Below are 18,292 nucleotides of genomic sequence, written 5' to 3' on the forward strand. Positions count from 1 at the left end.
GTTCAACTTGTTTGGCCCTCTATCGCAGGCAAATCTACCCCCGTTCACATACGAAGGAACGGACACAATCTCTCGAGTTCGCCTGGAACCGACCGCGGGTACGAACTTCGATTTCGAGTACACAAGAGACACCAAGTACGCGTCTCCCTAACGCCGATCCAGGTCAAAGTGTATTTTCTCGGTCGCGCTCTGACGACGGCAAACGAACCGCAGCGATACGCGCGTCCGGAATTTGCCAAGGCGGACTTTCCCCCTTTTGACTTAATTGGCGGCTTTCTCGCACCGGGGACCGTCTTTGACTTTCCTTTCAGCGACCGAGAAGTCCGAAACTCGCCAATGGTCACCGGCGCGAGACAATGTCGTAAAGACTCGCGAAGTAACGAACTGCGGTAACGTTCCATGCTGGCGCACCAGCGAACTATCGTTTCAAAGATATTGAAGATACGAGGAGTTAAGCGAAGTGTATTAATTTATTTCGGCCGTTTTATCAATACACTTTTAATCCATATCAACTAAATAGCTTTTTAACTGAATATAAATTCCACCGGATATTGGACTCAGGATATTTAAATCAATTTAAATATTTATCTCTGTCAGTTATAAATATTTATCTCTGTCGTTTATAAAAGGACATTAATGCTGTCGTGAAATTTTATTTTTGTTCTATCTGAAATATTATACTTTTCTACATGGCAATGAATAATAATACCAAATCGTTTATAAAGAAATCGCTCGATCGTTCTTAGATATCTGTGAGAATAATCTCGATTTTCCATTCCGGTCTATTGGATTCTTAGTCGTGAAATTCATATAGACGCAAAACGCCAATAAGTACCCGTCATTTGTTCCTCTTCGCGTTAAACCACTTCTTTCGACTTCTTGAATTTGGTAACTAATTTAATTGGCGGCTTCGAGACGGTCGCGGACCGTCTTTGTAGATTGAAGTGGCCACGGGACCACGACGCTTTAGAGGGTCGTGGACGGCGACTAAGAAGCTTGAAACTTGTTAATGGTGTGGGTGTTATGGGACAATAGCATAAAGACCGTTGAGATTACGAAGGGACTATAAGACTTTGTATTTGATGCAAACGGGACCAATTAAGTCGTTAAAAGAACAGGTTTTCTTTTTCTTGAATCAAGCGCCAAGTACATCTATATATATATATATGTATGAAATATATTTTATTTTAATAATTAAATTCGAAATGTACAGCTATCTTTGTTCTCGAATTTCTGGAGCAAATTTGAAATTGATTTTTCCTGGCAGGAACAACGTGATGTCAATAGGTTTTGAGTTGCGAGCATTTGGAAATATCAGGATTTTCGCTAATCAAGTTTCAGGAGTGTAAATGGGTAACGCACTGTTCAATGGTAGATTCACGACTATTATTGGGCTTTGCACATATTTAGCAAATGACAGTGAAATACAATATGGCAGATTGTTCTGCTCAGTAGAGATATAATGCCTCAACGTTGGCAAAGCCATGTTCGGCTGGTCGCTAGCCAGTGGAAACAGTAAATCTAAGCGCTTACATGGATACCGCGTTACGTGTACGAGGACCGCGCTTATGCCAGCGAGCCGCTATTATTTCGAATATCAACGCCGGCATTAAGCCGATGTAAACCGGAGGTAAATACGATACGCACCCTCCGCAGTCAGCGAATAAAATCATTTGGCTACAGGTATCATATCTGACAACTTGCATACCATTATATCGTTTTGCCGTCATTTTGGGGACATTGCGGTTTCGGGCACGAGGGATTTCACGGTATTTTCTAAATAAATGTCAATGTGTTATTTTCAGCGTAGGTACAAATTGCATTTCACTGACAAGCTCTTAACTTTATGTCCTAATAAAAATTCCATCGAATTAAACAATACACAACATAATTTGTTATACAGTATAAAATAATTTTTACATAATATTTTAGATATATTTGGCGGCATTGAAAATGAAATGTTTAATCTTCATGCGCCCGAAAATATCAATACTAAAATTTTGATTGCTACGCAGATTGCGAAAGATTCGCGCGCGTGACAATAATGTATTAAGTCTCTCTCTCTTTCTTTCTTTTTTTTTACACACGCTCGTTATTTTACTCATATCGCAACAATCTTGCTTTAAACTGCGACGCAAAAATTCGACGGATTTAGTTATATCCTTGTAATTCCTTTGAACGCGCGGAGAATATTTGCTTTGAAGTAATCTGCAGCGGAAAAGGGTACGCGCCCCCTGATATGAATAACCTTTTTCATCGGGATAGAAGAGAGTATAGGAGAGACCGAGAGATAGAGAGAGAGGGAGGGGGAGAGGAAGAGAGAGAGAGAGAGCGTGGAAAAGAGAGTTAATTTTACGACGAGAAAAATGCGCGTTTACCGGCCGGTTGCGAGAAAGGGACGGGGCGAGTGCCCGAAGCGAAGCGCTGAAATTCGTTTCTTGTCCCTGGCGCGCGAGCGGTTTTGTACCTTTGTAATAAAACTGCATTTTTTTCCCATTTCCGCGTACAGCACGCGCGTGTCGAAATTAACGTTACGCGGAGATGGGCATTACGCGAAGTTTCCGGTTAATGGACCGTAACGCTTATATCTGGCCGCCCTTGATAATTTATCGGCGACACGATAAACGCGATAAACGTTGCCCGGCCATCGACACTGACGCAATCAGTCGGCGTATGCTTCGCAACTTTGTGCCGCGTGGGTTTATGCGGACTCTGCCCGAAAATTCGATAGACGAGAGCTATGGAAATAGTTATTCCCTCGATGCGTCGAGTGTAAAACCGAGAATCACGAGGGAGAGAACGATGTTGATCCGACTCTATCCTCCTCTCTCTTTCTCTCTTTTTCTCTCTTTTTCCGTTTCTCCCATTCGCGCTGCCTCACGAGTTCCCCTTCGCTGAGGGACTCTACTCGGCAATGTTTGTGGACGAGGGCACGACGCTTTTACGGAGGCACACATAATTTTCTGCGCCGACTGCTTGCGCTTCGTAGGTGGTGGATCATCCTTATCTGACCGCCTAGCAGATATGCACGTTCTTCGGCCGAGATAAGGCGCATCCGAAGCGGTGAATTTTCGCGTGATCGTGCGCCGCCTCAGATTGCTCCATCCTCCACGTCGCCTACTCCCCTCCTCCCTTCCTCTCTCCGCGAGACGCCTGATTTAGTGCCATAATCGCCCGCGGATATTTGCCTTGCGTGTAACGTGCCAAACGGATAAGCGAGTGTCGCGGGTATCATTTAAGAGGCCCGATCGTACGTGCAGCGCCGGTTATCGAATCACGGTTCTGGCAATAAACTTTCTATTGGTGTTCCTTATTGCGTTACACAACACTTCATAATCACCATCTACTTTCAGAATAGACGGTTATTATAAAATGTTGTGTAACGCAATAAGGAACACCAATAGAAAGTTTGTTGCCGGAAAATTTGTCAAGTAAATTTGTCAAAACGTCAATAGTTACGCGAGATATATAAATTGAATAGTGATATCTCTTCGAAATCGATGTGTAATATTGATTTTTTTTCTTTTAATTTTCAATGATATTGAAAAATATAATCGTGAAATGTAGGTGTATCATTTGACGGCGAATCCAATTAGACAGAACTTATGGCAAACGAAAAACATTAAATTTTCATAGTCGCGATATCACGCGGAAACGTGCATAAAGCGATTATATATGACCGCCTCCCCCCACGGTCGGCCTCCCTCGACCCCTCTTCCGTTTCTGTTGCGTAGGGAGGAACACCACGTGGAAGGTTAATCAGAGTCAAGGCAAATAAGCGGAGCTACCCGCTCGGTAATTAGCGAGGTCCGTTAAAGTGGATTCCAACACTGGTGCGCGCGCCCACCCGCGTGAGGGACGCAAAAAAGGAACGTCGCGACGACGATTAAAAGCCAGACCGACGACGAGCCCCTTTTTTTCACTCCCGTCCCGTGCTCCCTCTCTCTCTCTCTCTCTTTCTCTCGCTGTTTCTCTGTCTCTAGTAAAGCCGAAAACATTTTGTCGGACGTTAAGCTTGGACGTGTGTCGGAGGAAAATATGGTTTAAGGCGCCGAGTCGGTGATTAAAGCGACGGGGATTGTTGCCTAGGAAAATCGAACGCCGCGTAATCAACGCCACGAAATAAAGGCATTGAATGGAATTTGTCTTTTTCGTCGATTTATCCAGCCGCATCGATGCCGCGTTTGTCATTGATTAGCGTATAAATAGTACGTGGAAAGTGGTTTAACATCGTTTGTAAGCGGCATACGATATTTGTAATAGTAAATGATATTACATATTAATATTGCATTATGTTCCATAGCGTTATAATTCGTTCGTAGAGATTTATTCGATTGACAAATTGCATCACATTTATGGCATTAATGAAATTTACTATTTATTTCAATGTGTGTCGCCTCTCGTTTCGAAATCGCCCGCTAATTCACGCATCCTCGCACTCATTAACCTTTCTCCTTCGCGTAAAAAAAAAAAGAAAAAACATTCGAGGAGTGGTTATCTCGTTCGCTCTATCGAGCATCCTGCGAAATCTCACCTGTGCGCTTGCGGCGTATCAGAGAGCACACAGTACGCATTCAAGCTGTACATTGTATCGAGAAGAGTGAGGAAGAGGAAAGAGAGAGAAAGAAAGGCAAAAAAAGCGGCGCGATTCTGGCGGAGCGGAATAACGTGCGGCGAAGGGGGGATGAACAAGGTGGAGGGGGACGGAAAACCGGAGGCTCAGCTCCTACCGAGTTTTTCGGCGGCATTACCGATTTATATTTTACGCCGGATTTATCGTCGGATGTGTATGTTTTTAATATCCTGGATGCACAAACCGCGCGCGCGTGCGCGCATCGATGCACCGATGCGACTCGCTCGACGAACGTTCAGCGATGCACGAATAGCTATCCTCTTCTTCCGCCCCTCTATCCACACCCCCTTCCCCATTTTTCCGTCGCGCGTCCTCGTTCACTCCTCGCTTCCTCTCATTTCCACACAAATCCGTGATCTTTTATTCGCTTTTCTTTCTCTCTCTCTCTCTCTTTTACCCTATCTTTTTTCCCACCTTCCATTTCTTTCTCTCCGCGTCTCTGTTTCTCTTCGCGCTTCTTCCCCACATCCCCACATCTTTTCCGCGAGATTCCTCCTTTCCTCGCTTGCTCACTTCGTGATCCTTTAAAATCCTTTTCTCTGTGCACCTTGCGCAATTTATTTTCCTGAATAACACCATCCTCTTGACTCGCCTCTGGCGAGCGTTAATTTCGTTTTAGTACGGTCCTACGCGGCCCTACCGGTTGCACCGCGACTTTGTGCGGCAGTTTAGTAAGTGTAACACATCACTTGCACACTTCGCTTAATATTTTATTTTATTTTATATATATATATATCTATATACACACACGAGAGAGATGTACAAAGCGAGTTATCCACGTTTCTCTTTACGTACGAATTCTTTGACCAATTTCAAGTTAATTTCTTTCACAAAAATAGCGAGATACGTACAATTTGTGATACGCGACATTTACGTCGCTGTAATAGTTCTATGCCGCGAGAAGAACCTTCGTCTCTTCAATTTCAGTATCAAGTAAAGTTCACTGTCTCCTTCGGTTTCGCTTTCTTGCTTCTACCCGCGCGATGATTAAAGTATCGTGTACACGACGAATATGGCGCGAAGGATACTCACGCCTATTAATAACGCGGCGAATTGAATATTCAACGCGCATTTCCTCCCAGTACAAATACCGAATACATAGGGGACGGGCGTCGCGGCGTCGTATAAGAGCCATGGAAGCGCGTTCTCGCGATTAAATGCGCCGGTCGACCCCCGTGTTTGTGAACGCGATCAAACTTGTTTTTGTTCGTCTGGACCGTACACGGCGAGGGTTCTCGTAACTGCTCCTCTTGTCGAGAGAAGGCGAGGTGAGGAAGAGAGAAACAAAGAAAGAGAGAGAGAGAGAGAAAGGGAGGGGAGTCGATGGCAACGCGTTTCGGATAGTCGGCGCTTTGTATTTGCCCATTAATAGCGAACTACCCATCCTAGCCGGTTGCCTAGTCGGCGCTGAGAAATTAGCGGAGGCGCTAATTGTATTACGTAACCTAGTTAGCGATGTGTGCACTTGGCAATTCGAAGCGAAGATCCCGGCCTGGTCCACCCTCGGTCGCCCATTCCCTAGGTAGAGACGACCATCTCTCGGTGTGTGCATCTTGCAAACGCTCGTACCTTTCGCGTGGGTCGCCTACCGAACAAGCTTTTTTGTTCTAATTACCCGATCGTTACTGTTTCCGTATGTTTGGCCGGTTATTTGCCCCCTCTTCCTCGCGCAGGCTGTCGCCTTCCGTGATGCACGACGCCGACCAAGTCGGAGCGACGATTTGCATAATGTGTACTTTACCACGAAACCCGAGGTGTTCGATATCGCTCTGAAAACAGCACCGCGAGCTGATGTAGACATCAGACAGTTTCCGCGACAGTTTCGGTCGAACGCGCGCGCGTGAAAAATTTTCCTCGTAAAAAACGTAATGCTACGTCGTTTGAGTTTCATCCCGCGCCGCGCCTGTATTCCTGAAATGGAACATGTCTTGCTGAGGATGGAACGGCTATAACGGCGCCGCCGGGGTGGAGAATTCGCCGGCGGCGCGACGGCCCCCGCGTTTCCGCGGAAACGAGTTTCCTGGAAGTTAGCCCCCGCCCGCGAGAACGTATGTAAACAATGCAGCGCGTAAGCCAACGAGCGGAAACAAAATGATATTTGCGCGAATTAATCTTTGTGAGATTGAAAACCCGGCGCGTCTACATTATTTCCGAGTTTACAGAACTCGCGGCCGTGGCGAGCCTGAAAGTGTGTGTGCGAATCGTCTCGTAACACTGTGCGATAGACTGAAGAGCGTCTACGAGAGCGGCCGTAGGGTAGGAGGGGTATCCGCAGGAGATTGCGGCTGAAACGTTTCGACAATTCGCGATACGGTTTTAGGTATGTAGACGTAAGAATTACACGTTTACGTCAGAGACCATATCGCTTTCGGAATGGTTCGCGAAACAACGCGGTTGAATCACAACTCCGCTTCAATTAAAACCGATGCTTCCATACCGTTCGAGCGGCAACGGCACGTTTGCAATTTGTAGTGACACAACGCGGTAAGTGCGGAGAGTCAGCTCTGCGCGCCGCCCGCTCCCTGTGTACGCTCGTACATACATATGTAGACCGGGAAGTACATAAAGCACTTTCGAGTCTTTCACGAGCCGGTTTCACCGGCATCATCACGGTAAGCGCGTCTGCAATGTAACCTAACGCGCCCTTCAATACCGTTACTGCCCTATTGACGAAGCGATGACGATCTCTGCCGTTTTACCTTCCTCTACGCTCTACAAAGTTTAACATACCCATTCGCAAATGCGAGCGCTACCGGATACCGGCGCGGTCGTGACGCTTTGAAGGAAGCGTTTCGCGCTGTAAAAGATAACTCTTAGTTTTCAGTGTCGAGATATCTCGCTCGCGGGACGACTTGACACTTGACATCATGTCAGGACGAACAAAGCTGAAAGAGTGAATGAAGGGACTTTATCATACTTCTTATGCGCAGGGACAGGTCTCCTTCGATGACTTACCCGCTCAAATATCGTGACACAATGCCAATGCGATCTGTCGTTTCTACATCCCCTTCACTTTTCTGTCCGCCCTCAGCTTTCTTGGGGAGAAAGGTGGGCGAGCTACCTTTTTCCATGTGTGATACGTTGCAATAAATTTATCTTCCTCGCCATGTGCCGCGTATCGCGCAGGTGTGAATCGAAGGGTAGGCCCGGAACGATTGGCTCGGGACCCGTTCTGTTGTAAAATCGTTCTTGCGTAAACTCGGTGACCCCGATTACCGAATGCCGTCGGTCGCTTGTATCGGTCGCGAGACAGAAATCTGGTGATCTCTTTCGGCGAAACTTGCCTCCATCAGCCGGTGAGTCCCTCTCGACACTTTTTATTTCTCGCGCTCACCTATAAACGCGCGTACCTACAACACACACATACACACAGAGGTTGCCCCAATTTTTTTATCGTCGCGTTTTATTTGACGTTTTATCGCGAGTTTACGTCCCGGCGGACTTTGATGGACTCTCACGGCGCCGCTCTAACGCCTGTATCAATTTCAGCGATATAGCGCGGAGCAAGTCGCGCGAAGTGGATTCCCTCGGTAACATTCGGATGCAAAATCACAATGGACCGGCGAAATTTGGGGTAATCTTCTCTGCAGTTTTGTTCGTCGTTCGCGATTAAACGTGATTAAAATGCGAGTAAAACATTTACAGGACCTCCTTCCTTTGATTTATCGTTCTCCCAAGAACTCGGAGCGAAATTCTTTTCTTTTCCCTTGTAATAATCCACTTTCGCTACAGGGTTTTTTTTTCATTCTTTTCTTCATAAAATGTAGAGTGCAATGGTAGCAATGGGAGTCCAACACGAGATGTGGCTGCAGAGAAACTGAGATTCGCATGAAGTGTACACAGCCTGGAGATTTGTCTCGCTAAATCTAGTCTATGTGACCTTCTCTCTCTCTCTCTCTCTCTCTCTCTCTCTCTCTCTCTCTCTCTCTTTCTCTCTTTCTTTCTCTTTGCAGGATCGAAAGTAACTTGCTCTAGACAAATGATGTACATTGTATAAAGGAAGAGAAGTCTAGCTATAGTAAATTTCGTTCTAGCTAACAATATTACTCAAGAAACGTATAAAATCCAATTAATTTTAAATGTATATTTGTATACGTGCAATAATCCTTCGTGTAAAAATATTTTATGTATATTTATAAATTGTTTAAAACTATCGCCCTTTATCATTACTTGATAAAAAGCATATTGCACAACGTGAGAAATCTTTCGTTTCTTCGTAACATTTTTACTCTGATATCTTTCGTGCCTATGCCTGCGAGAAACCCTTTATTCATCATCATTATATATCGCGGTATAAATGTTACGTACGCACGTAACATTTGTCGGACACGGTTGTGTAGTGTCTCTATTAATTCTAGACGTAAAATGTGAACTTTCGTGGCTGTATTATCTCCGTTTCTCTCTGTGCGCGGCGGCGCGGCGTCGGCGATGGTCGCATTTAGCAAAACATTATTAAGTCCGTACTTATTCGCTTTAAAACGGACCCGAAGCGCGAGGCCGCATAAACACGCACGTACATTCGCGTCCCCGGCACCCTCGTAAACATCCTCCGCTAAATTCCACACGCAGATACGGAGCGCGAACTTTCGTTGCCGCATGCGGCTACAATATTCCGCGCATGCTGATTTCCATACGGTGCTGTAACGCATAAGAGTTTTAATCGCATCCGCGCGACGGTAGTCGTACGCACCGCATACATATTGAGCGTGTATATTCCTCGAGAGTGGGTCAGGCTACAGTCTACAGTGCATTTTTGCCCCCCCCCCCCCCGCGACGTAAATATATATATAAATATACATTGTGGCGTGCCCGCCCGTGTGTATGTGCGTGTGTCTCTCTGTGTGCATGTATTCGTATGTTACATACGTACACCGGGGCGTAAACGTAAAGTCGACGTTGGATATGATAGCGAAGTTTCGCAATAGGTACGAAATATCGGCCGGACTGGAAATCGTCTGTCGGTGTCACAAAGCGCACCATCTGTCACGAATGGTGAATGGTACTATCACCTTTTTCTTTTTTTTTTCGCGCAACTAATGTAATAGTGAAAATGAAAATATGAATAAAGCTGCGTTATTCGAGATTTTGAGAAAGAACGAAACTGGAACAGTATAAAAATCAGTATTTTTTCAATATTGAAATTCTGGAAATATAAATATGGATATAAATATCGTTATGAACGTGGATATAAATATGGGAATAAATATAAAACACAAAAAATATATAACAAATGTAAATACAATTGTATTTATAAAAATAGAATACAATTTGAAAATACAGTGCGAAGAGTATTTAGAGCACCGCGAATTTCTATCTCGGGAGGTATTGATTTGAGAAAAAAAAAAGGGGGAAAGCGTCAAGTAAACTCGAACGAATCGGCACCTTCGTTGCCCTTAGTTACGCGCATCGCGATACCCATCGGCCGCCGATCGATAAGTACGAAGTCACCAAAGTGTCGACTTACTTGCGTAACAATTTAATCGGGCGAATGCCCGTTCGTGCCTCCCCGTCGATAAGCTTTAACGGCGAAATGCCGGCGTCAGGATCGCGTCAGCCGAGGCCAACTAGGAAAATCGTCGGCCTGAGAATCGAACGCGCCATTCGGCCAGCGCGAGAGTTGAATAGATGCAACGACCGAGGGGGATCCCACGGGCGATCTATTATGTGATTGCTCATTATTGTTTTACGGCTCCGTCGAGTCAGTCGACGACTTGAGAAACTCGAGGAACCGGAGGGTGCCGTGGAGAGAGAGGACAGGGTGAAGAAGTGGCTGCCGACTCTCGAGAGAGGGTGGTAATAAAATCAAAGTACCGATGGGTGCCTCGAGGTCCGTTGATTCTTTCACGGATAATCGAGTGCGGGTTGGGACGAGAGGGGGGACGGGGGGGGGGGGACCGAGAGGAGCTTGCGGAACGGGTAATTACGCGTCACGGCGATGTGTTAATTCTGGTGCACATTGTTCATTCCGATCTCGTTTATAACCGCGCGGCCGGTGAATTTTAATCGCGTCCGACCGCCCTTTGTTTTCGACATACAAGACGCAACACGCTTGATGACATGTAATCTACGCGGGAGCATTCTGATTACACACTTTTGCGCCGCGCGCGAGCAGATATCTATTTTGGAACTTCCTAAAACCTTCGTCCGTCGGAGATCCGGATGAGAATCTTAACATCTGTCCGCGACCCAATTAAATTACGAGATTTCGTTTTAGCTTCGGATTTCAGAGCACCCGGGTCCCAGATTAATGAGAAAAATCGCGGGATGTAAAAGGGCGCTCTCCTGCGGTCGTAAGGGCTTCTCGTCGTGGAATTGCTTTCACACAGGCGTACCGTGAGTCTTCCTGTGTTGTCGGTGTAGAGAGAAAACAGATTGCCGAGATCCCGTCGTCGCTTTTGTTCGACGAAGACGCCGCGAGGCGTTGCGTGGCGGAAGACATCGATAGGTCGATATATACGACGACTATGGCCCGCGTCGGTCCTGGAAAACGCTCAGGGTACCAGTTTAGTATCGGTTTCCGCGAGCTCGTTTGCATCGCCGGTAGAAAATACAAACGATTTGCTCGCAACAATGCCGGTACGTGTACGGTAAACGAGGTCGTATAAGCCTCTACAAGCGTACGATGGTCCCGGGCGGTAGAAATAGAATTCCGCATACTCGCACATGGTTTCGTCAATCATCCTCTATCTACCCCCTTTTTAGTGACCTTTCGTTTCTCGCGCACCGGAAATATCTTCCAAGTGAACGGCCCTCCACCACGAAAGCGGGGAACGGTCGGTTTTCGATCTCCGCGCGTTGAATATCACATTATCATTGTTATAAATACGTCTTTACACGCGTACGTTGGAGCGAATGGTTTTTCGAGCTTTGAACGTTCTTCGAAATGCTGAGATAATTACCCTATCTATTTGCCCTTTGAGTTTTGATGTTCGAAAAAAATTGTGTTAAAGATATCAGAGTAGCTAATAATATTACATTATTTACAACATCGTTAGTTATCTATTTGATATAATAACAGTAAATAGTAATCTCTCGTAATTCTACGACATGTAATTTATCGAATAATTTTAGAAAATATCTGTGCTATGGGGTCGATGATTGGAAATTACTTGAAGCATCATTCTCTTCAATCAGAAATAATTCCGCCACTTTATTTTCGGTCATTTATGCCGAATATATCGCACGCGCTTCGAAGAAAAGGCAGGTACAAACATACGAAACATCGCTCCCATCGGAACAATAAATACCGGGCGGCAGCGCGACACTTTTGCCCGTTGAAATGGAGCGGAAAAGGGCGTCGTTCCCCTCTCGTGAACTAATAAATATTCGGATAGCGGCCCTTTATAAGCGGATAAACATCTCGATAATTCTTCTCAAGAGTATACGAGGTCGGTTTACGCGGCGCATTCCGGTACAATGAAAGAAGAAATCTTTAGCCGCTTCCGATAAATCTCGATATTTTCTTATGCCATTTCTCCTTAAAGCTGGGATTGATATTCGGAACTTTCCTTTACGAGTGTTTAATTTTCCGTTTGATTGCGGCGAAATTCTTGTCCAAAGTTTGCGAATATCCAAAATTCGATGAATTGACATTAAATTTGACGCAGCATACGTTATGTGATGCAAAATAAAATAGTTTCATCAAATATGAGAGACATATCAAAAGCAAATTTAATTCTCCGCGCATTACACAGATTTTATATTTTTAAAGATTGTCTAAATGTCACGTCTCAGAAAGTGTCTTGCATTTCTATTTTAAACGTTTTTAATTTTATCCATTCTTTATCACTAAATTATTATTAAACGCGAAGGAAGAAACGGTAAGAATTATATCGTCCCTCTCGATGCATTTTTGTTAATATAAAAATTATGATTGTCGATTATTGGCGGTAGGAGCACTACTCTCCGTCCGTCGCAAGGAGGGACGCCATAATCAGCGTTTTATATTGACGCAAATGCACCGGCGCAGACGTCCAACACAATGGAACACGGAATGCTCTTTGTTGTCATTGCCGTCGTCCCGATAATCTCCACGACTTCTCTGTCTCCGCTCAACAGTCCGCGTCCAGGGATCATCCACTCGTCTTTTGATCTCGATGGACGTCACTCCACGGCGTCCCATTCATCGAGCTGCACCTCGACGTCAGTCGACCCGAAGCTTTTCCTTCATCTCCATCAGTCGCGCGCCCTATTCATCCTATGGGGGGATAGAAGTGCTCTCGAGATATTATTTCATTTAGCCTCGCCGGGTACCCGAACTCCTAAGTATATATATCGGCAATATCTATTCACACGCGGCGCGCGTGCAACGCGCTTCATCCTCCTTCGCACGCGCCGCTCATCGGAGCGCATCGCTACGCTCATCAATCAGTCGCGCCGCGCTCGCGATAAATCTCCGCGCGTAATTTATTAAAAAGAAATGCAGGCGCACTGCAGAAAATCGCAGTTGCGCGCTGCAATCTTCCTCGCCTCGGCTCGTGTAAAGCTCTCTCTCTTCCCCGTCCGTGAATCCGCTTGATTCCTGAATGCGAGCCAGATTCCCCGCGCGGGGAGAGATGTGCCGTGATATCGACCGCGAACGTAGGATGCGAAAAACCGTGCCCGCTCGTCCGCGAAACAATGCGTCTCCGCGAAATGATCCGAATTGGCAAAATTATCGATGTTTTATTGCCGATGCTCGAATTCGCGGATTGCTCGTCGAACCGAATTGCAGTTTAGGAGTCGATTTTAACGATCCGTTGGAGCAGCTGCGGCAAATCGACCTTTCTCTCTCGCGGCTAAGACACAACCGTTTCTACTACAAGGACGGCGGAGGATGGTTGGAAGATACGACGGCGAAGGAGAGAGTAGCGGGTTAGGGGGGGGGGAGAGAAAGGCAGATACGAGGAGAGAGGGAAGTCGGAAGCTTAAAGCTCGCCCCTGGACTTCGCCTCGATGCCAGGATCGGTAAAGTTCTCATCTCACGTTTATAAGTGGTCGATATATATGTGTATATGTGTGTGTACGTGTATGAGTATGTGTGCGGATACAGGTGGCTATGTGAGCGTATGTATGTGCGGACGTGCGCGCGCGTTCGCGCGGACCTGAGTGTGCTCTGTCCCCAGCTGCCGAGAGATAACATCCAATTTGCGCGCAAACCGCCGGATTTCGTGCAGGGCAGATCCTCGCCCGCTCCGCGGTTCACCCCGCACACCTCTGCCTTCTCCCCCTGCACGTTGCAAAGATCCAGTTCCTTTGCTTTATCACATAATAATAGCATAATACATATGTCAACTATTTACAATTTACATTAAGGAATTGACGGAGCTAACCGAAAAATGCCAATACTTATTTTTCGGACACCAAATGTTTTCATACATGTTATTCAAAAATTTGTAAAGAGTTACGTATTAATTGATAATTTGCTTATTTTATTGATATTCTTTCAAATTTGTTTCTGCAATTTGTCATGTTAGGGAGAACAATGGTCGACTTTAGTCATGTGCGTTCTGATACGATGCGCGGATTATTTCACATCAAATAAGCGACGTGAAGTAGCCGACGCAAACTGACCCCCTGAATAATTAGACGCGGTTTTGACTTGCAAAAAATCTGGCAAAGCGGAGAACCCGGAGAAACAGGCCAGATGCTGCGCACGCGATGTTCTCAGCTTCTTTTAAATGACACGTGACCGGAATACAGGATGTCTGTAGGAAATCTGTACGGCGTGTGATATGTAGTACGGTGGTATTTTCTGAATTTTGAGACGATTTTACCTTTGTCAACATTGAGACCCAAGATCTAATTACGGAATTATTCGGTCTACGAAATTAAAGGGCTCCGGCGAATCGAATTTCAGAGAGGAACGAATAGCTAAAAATTAATTTTAAGTAAACATTATACCGGCAGAGTTCTAGGTGGGAGTTCAGTTACCAAAATATTTAATGTTAAATATTCGAAACTCTCGGTAAGAGATGGGAGCAAATTCCACTTTCGTTTAGTCAAAATAGTCTCAAAATTTTGAGAGAGTATATCTCATTTCTCATTTATCTTGCCGTCGTTATATACGTGTTCTCAGATATCCAGTATAATTGCAAAAAAGGAGTTTTCCTCCCCTTCCTCCCCCCCCTCTCTCTCTCTATCCATCTATCTATCTGTACCGGGATGTAGTTACTTTTCCGCGGATTGCTGAGGTATTCTCTCTGTAAATATGATATTTCTCGCGGAGATAGAATATATCTCTCGTTACTTTGGCGGAGCGGTTATCCTCGCGCGTATCCACACGCGCATTTTCTTACCCTTAACGAAGAACTTTTCACCTTTGGCCTTTTTGGCATCGCGTTTAACCGGTCGCCGACGATAACTTTATGAATAATTAATAGCCAACCACCACCTGCGGAGCTTTTTGCGTCGTTAAAATATCGCGCTTGTTCGTTTAAACTCGGCGCTTTAAAAGGCGATCCGAGGCTTTGCCTCGGTTCGCGAGACTGAAATTGCTTGCTGCTCGATCGCTTCTTCATAGCGCTTACGGAGCATAAATACGTAAAACGCTTCATTGTCTACAATAATCAGTAGCCTTGAGCGACCTATTTTGCATACAATCGGAGCATAAGTACTTAGAACGCTTCATTATCTATTATCAGATGGCCTCGGGCCATCTATTTTACCGGTTCATTAAAGCGCGTGCTGCTACGTTACTTCATTATGATCTCGATGCAAAAATCTTGATGATGATTTCTTTCGCGTTTTGGGAGACGTGTTTTCGTCCTTGCTCCTAGAGCGAGGAGATTAATCTTCGCTCTTCTTTTAGGGCACCTTAACTTGCTCGAATTAAACTCTAATCTAGCAGCGATGCTTGAGCGAAGACAAGTTCGTTAAGTGTGCTTAATCGAATTACGACACACGAAAAGTACTTAATAGACAGTGAACGATCTACTCTCCATCGGGAAGAATGGGCTTTCCGTCGCGTCTGAGTGCTTTTGTGACTCTAATTAGCATCCCCGAGTAAGGACGAGTCCCTTCCTTATGCCGGATAGATCTTTATCTCGTTGACAAAAATCTATTCCAACGCCGATTGCAAATTAGCGGCACGATGTTTTCAGCAGGAAACGTAATTCCTTTGTGGTCTAACGGAAAATTTTATCGCATAGAAAATAATAGTTAATTAATTTGTTAATTAATTTCGAAACCGCGTGCTACAATTGTATCGCATGTAATTTTCTAACAAAATGTTTTTTAAATTTAATATATAAGGATTTTTTCGTAGTTAATAGAAAAAAAATAAAAATTTGCTCTAATTAAAAAGGATTTTAAAAAGAAATATATTTATATGAAGAATAATAAAATTAAACAAATAACAAAAGATAAAAGAGAGCACAGAATAAAATTTCACAAACGTTGTGTTTTGCGATAAAATATACAAGCGCGAGAAGTGCGTGGCGGCCGCGATTCGAGTGGGGGTGCGTACGCCGCGTCGAGGGTCTTCCAAGAAATCCCAAAAAACGTAAACAACCTCGGCGAGCCAAAAAAACGTAAACGGGCAGCTGCGATCGGCCGAGGCTCCTCGGCGACACGATTGGTGGAGATGGAGTAAGGCCACCGCGACACCGTTTTGTGCGTTTTGGCATTCCTGAACGACAGTTGAGAGCGACGGCTCGCGAGCGACGCTTCTTAAACTCCGCGTTCAATCTCTCCCTATCTTCCTACGAAGTTAATAAGATAAATGGAAACTGTTTTTCGGCGCGCGGCGACGAGTGCGAAACGTCGAGTGATTTCGTGGCTAATTTCAGCGCGCCGACATGTCTCTCTCTCTCGCGCGCGCGCGCGATTGCAACGCGAAATTCATTATTATACAAAAGTGAGTTAATCCGTTTTGAATACGTTAAAGCGTTATTTCGACTTAGCTGCATACGTAGTTCATTTTTCGAGAAATTTTGCGAGTTTACTCCGTCTCCGCGTAATACCGCTTGTATTCAGTGAAGCCGGTCGCGGCGTGAACGCTTAACGAACGCATCGCCCCCTCGCCCCTCCCCTCTTCTTCCGCATAGTGCGTAGTGCGCGGCCGGACGGCGGCGACGGCGGCCGCTCACTTCTCGTAGTTCTCGCGTCTTTTTATCCGTCGGATGTGAATCTCGCGTGCGAACGAGCGTCGGGAGTGTCGAATCGAGCGACGGGCGATCGTCTCGAGTGCACCGATGGTCCGTGCGATCGTGATTAACGCGTCTTGTGACTTTCGGAGGCGACGGCAACAGAATCTACCTCTTCGGTCATTGAAAATGGCGGACGGCAGGTGAACTTCTAGTTCGGCGATATACAGGTGAGTCGCGATCGTTACTTTTTATTTGTCGAAAGTGAGCTTCGCGTATAGATAAACGGTTCGGAGCGTACTTTTTGATAGACGGTCGGTTATTACTTTTGATTATTTCGCCCGGCTTTCCTGAAAGGGACGTTCTCGCCCCGCTTCCCGCGCGCTTTTCCCAAATTTTTCATGTATACCGTAGTCGCGTTATAACGGCGCGAGATCGCGTCGCGCCTGCTCCGTCGTGTCTCTCACGTCTTTTCGCCTGTCGAGACGAAGTTTTGCGCGTGGACGAGTGTCCGGAGTGTCGGAATCGATGGGTGATCGTCGTCCCGTTGCGTGTAAATCTGTCGTGATTAACGCTCATGGCGACGCGTATCAGTGAGAAAATGGCGGCAAAATATCGCGCCACTGAGCGGATTGCGAAAGTTTCGATTTCGCGGGGGGACATCCTTCACCGCGTATCAGCGTGAAATTAGGCACCCTGGCGTGACGTCACACGGCATTATAACGATGGGTCGGTTCGCGTCGAGTGGCGGTAGGCCGACTATGAGGTACACCGTATCACGGGAAGCCGCGGCTCCATTTCGCCGACGATGCTCCGCATCGCTGCTATAACGTGCACGCGCGAAATCGCACGCCAGGTGTATAATCGACAAAGTTGGGATGGTGTCGGGAGCGACGGGCCACGGCTATGTGAGACAACGTTTATTCGCGCGCGCGCGCACACACACACACACACACACACACACACACACACACACACACACACACACACACACACACACACACACACACACACACACACCCAGATAATTTCTAAAATTTCTGACTATAAGAATTAAAATAGTTTGTTAACAGTCGAGGCCGGAAATCTGTTTTTGTTATAATTTTATTGTCTTTATACATGTAAATATATTTTTGTACAATCGTTTTTAATTGGGACAAATTTTTCATTTTTGCTCCAAGAACGTTTTAAAGTTCAGCTACAAAATTTCTTCTCTCAAAATTTTTTAATATTTCGCAAAATATCCCGCGATGAGAAAGTAAAGGTTGGTCTCGCGGAAAATCGGCTGGTTGTGAGACGTCGCGCGAGAACGTCTCGCGGCTGATTAAACTAGTCCCAAATATTTCTCACAATATTTTTCGTAGCGAATATCTATTGTCACAATATCAATGTGTATTCCAATATTGACTTACAATATTTCGGGCGATTATTATTAATAGATTAACCCTGCTCGCGTGCATGAAGAACTTCTCGTTGTATCAAAACAGTGATAGATAAATTTCATTATGTGCGACAGAGTATGACAGCAGCATCACCGTCGCCGTTCGCTCTTCGCCGTTCACGTCTGACCTTCTAAATTAAGGAACGGTTTATA

The 18,292-nt window shown here is 45.6% G+C and overlaps 1 protein-coding gene across 4 annotated transcripts in view; it reads left to right on the top strand.

Annotated features, from left to right (window-relative positions):
- LOC139787343 (uncharacterized) overlaps window positions 1–18,292 on the top strand; it is a 238,716-nt gene that overhangs the window by 131,313 nt on the left and 89,111 nt on the right. The window contains exon 1 of one of the 4 annotated variants that reach the window (XM_071726456.1): window positions 16,250–16,928. The exons of the other annotated variants lie outside the window; for them this stretch is intronic. The gene's annotated coding sequence lies outside the window, so the exon portion shown is untranslated. Of the gene's footprint in view, window positions 1–16,249; window positions 16,929–18,292 lie in introns of those variants that run through there. 4 annotated transcript variants of the gene reach the window in all.

The sequence above is a fragment of the Temnothorax nylanderi genome, unplaced genomic scaffold, assembly GCF_030848795.1.
Source record: "Temnothorax nylanderi isolate EJ_2023f unplaced genomic scaffold, tnyl_v1.0 TNYL_tig0009_pilon, whole genome shotgun sequence".
Taxonomy (NCBI): domain Eukaryota; kingdom Metazoa; phylum Arthropoda; class Insecta; order Hymenoptera; family Formicidae; genus Temnothorax; species Temnothorax nylanderi.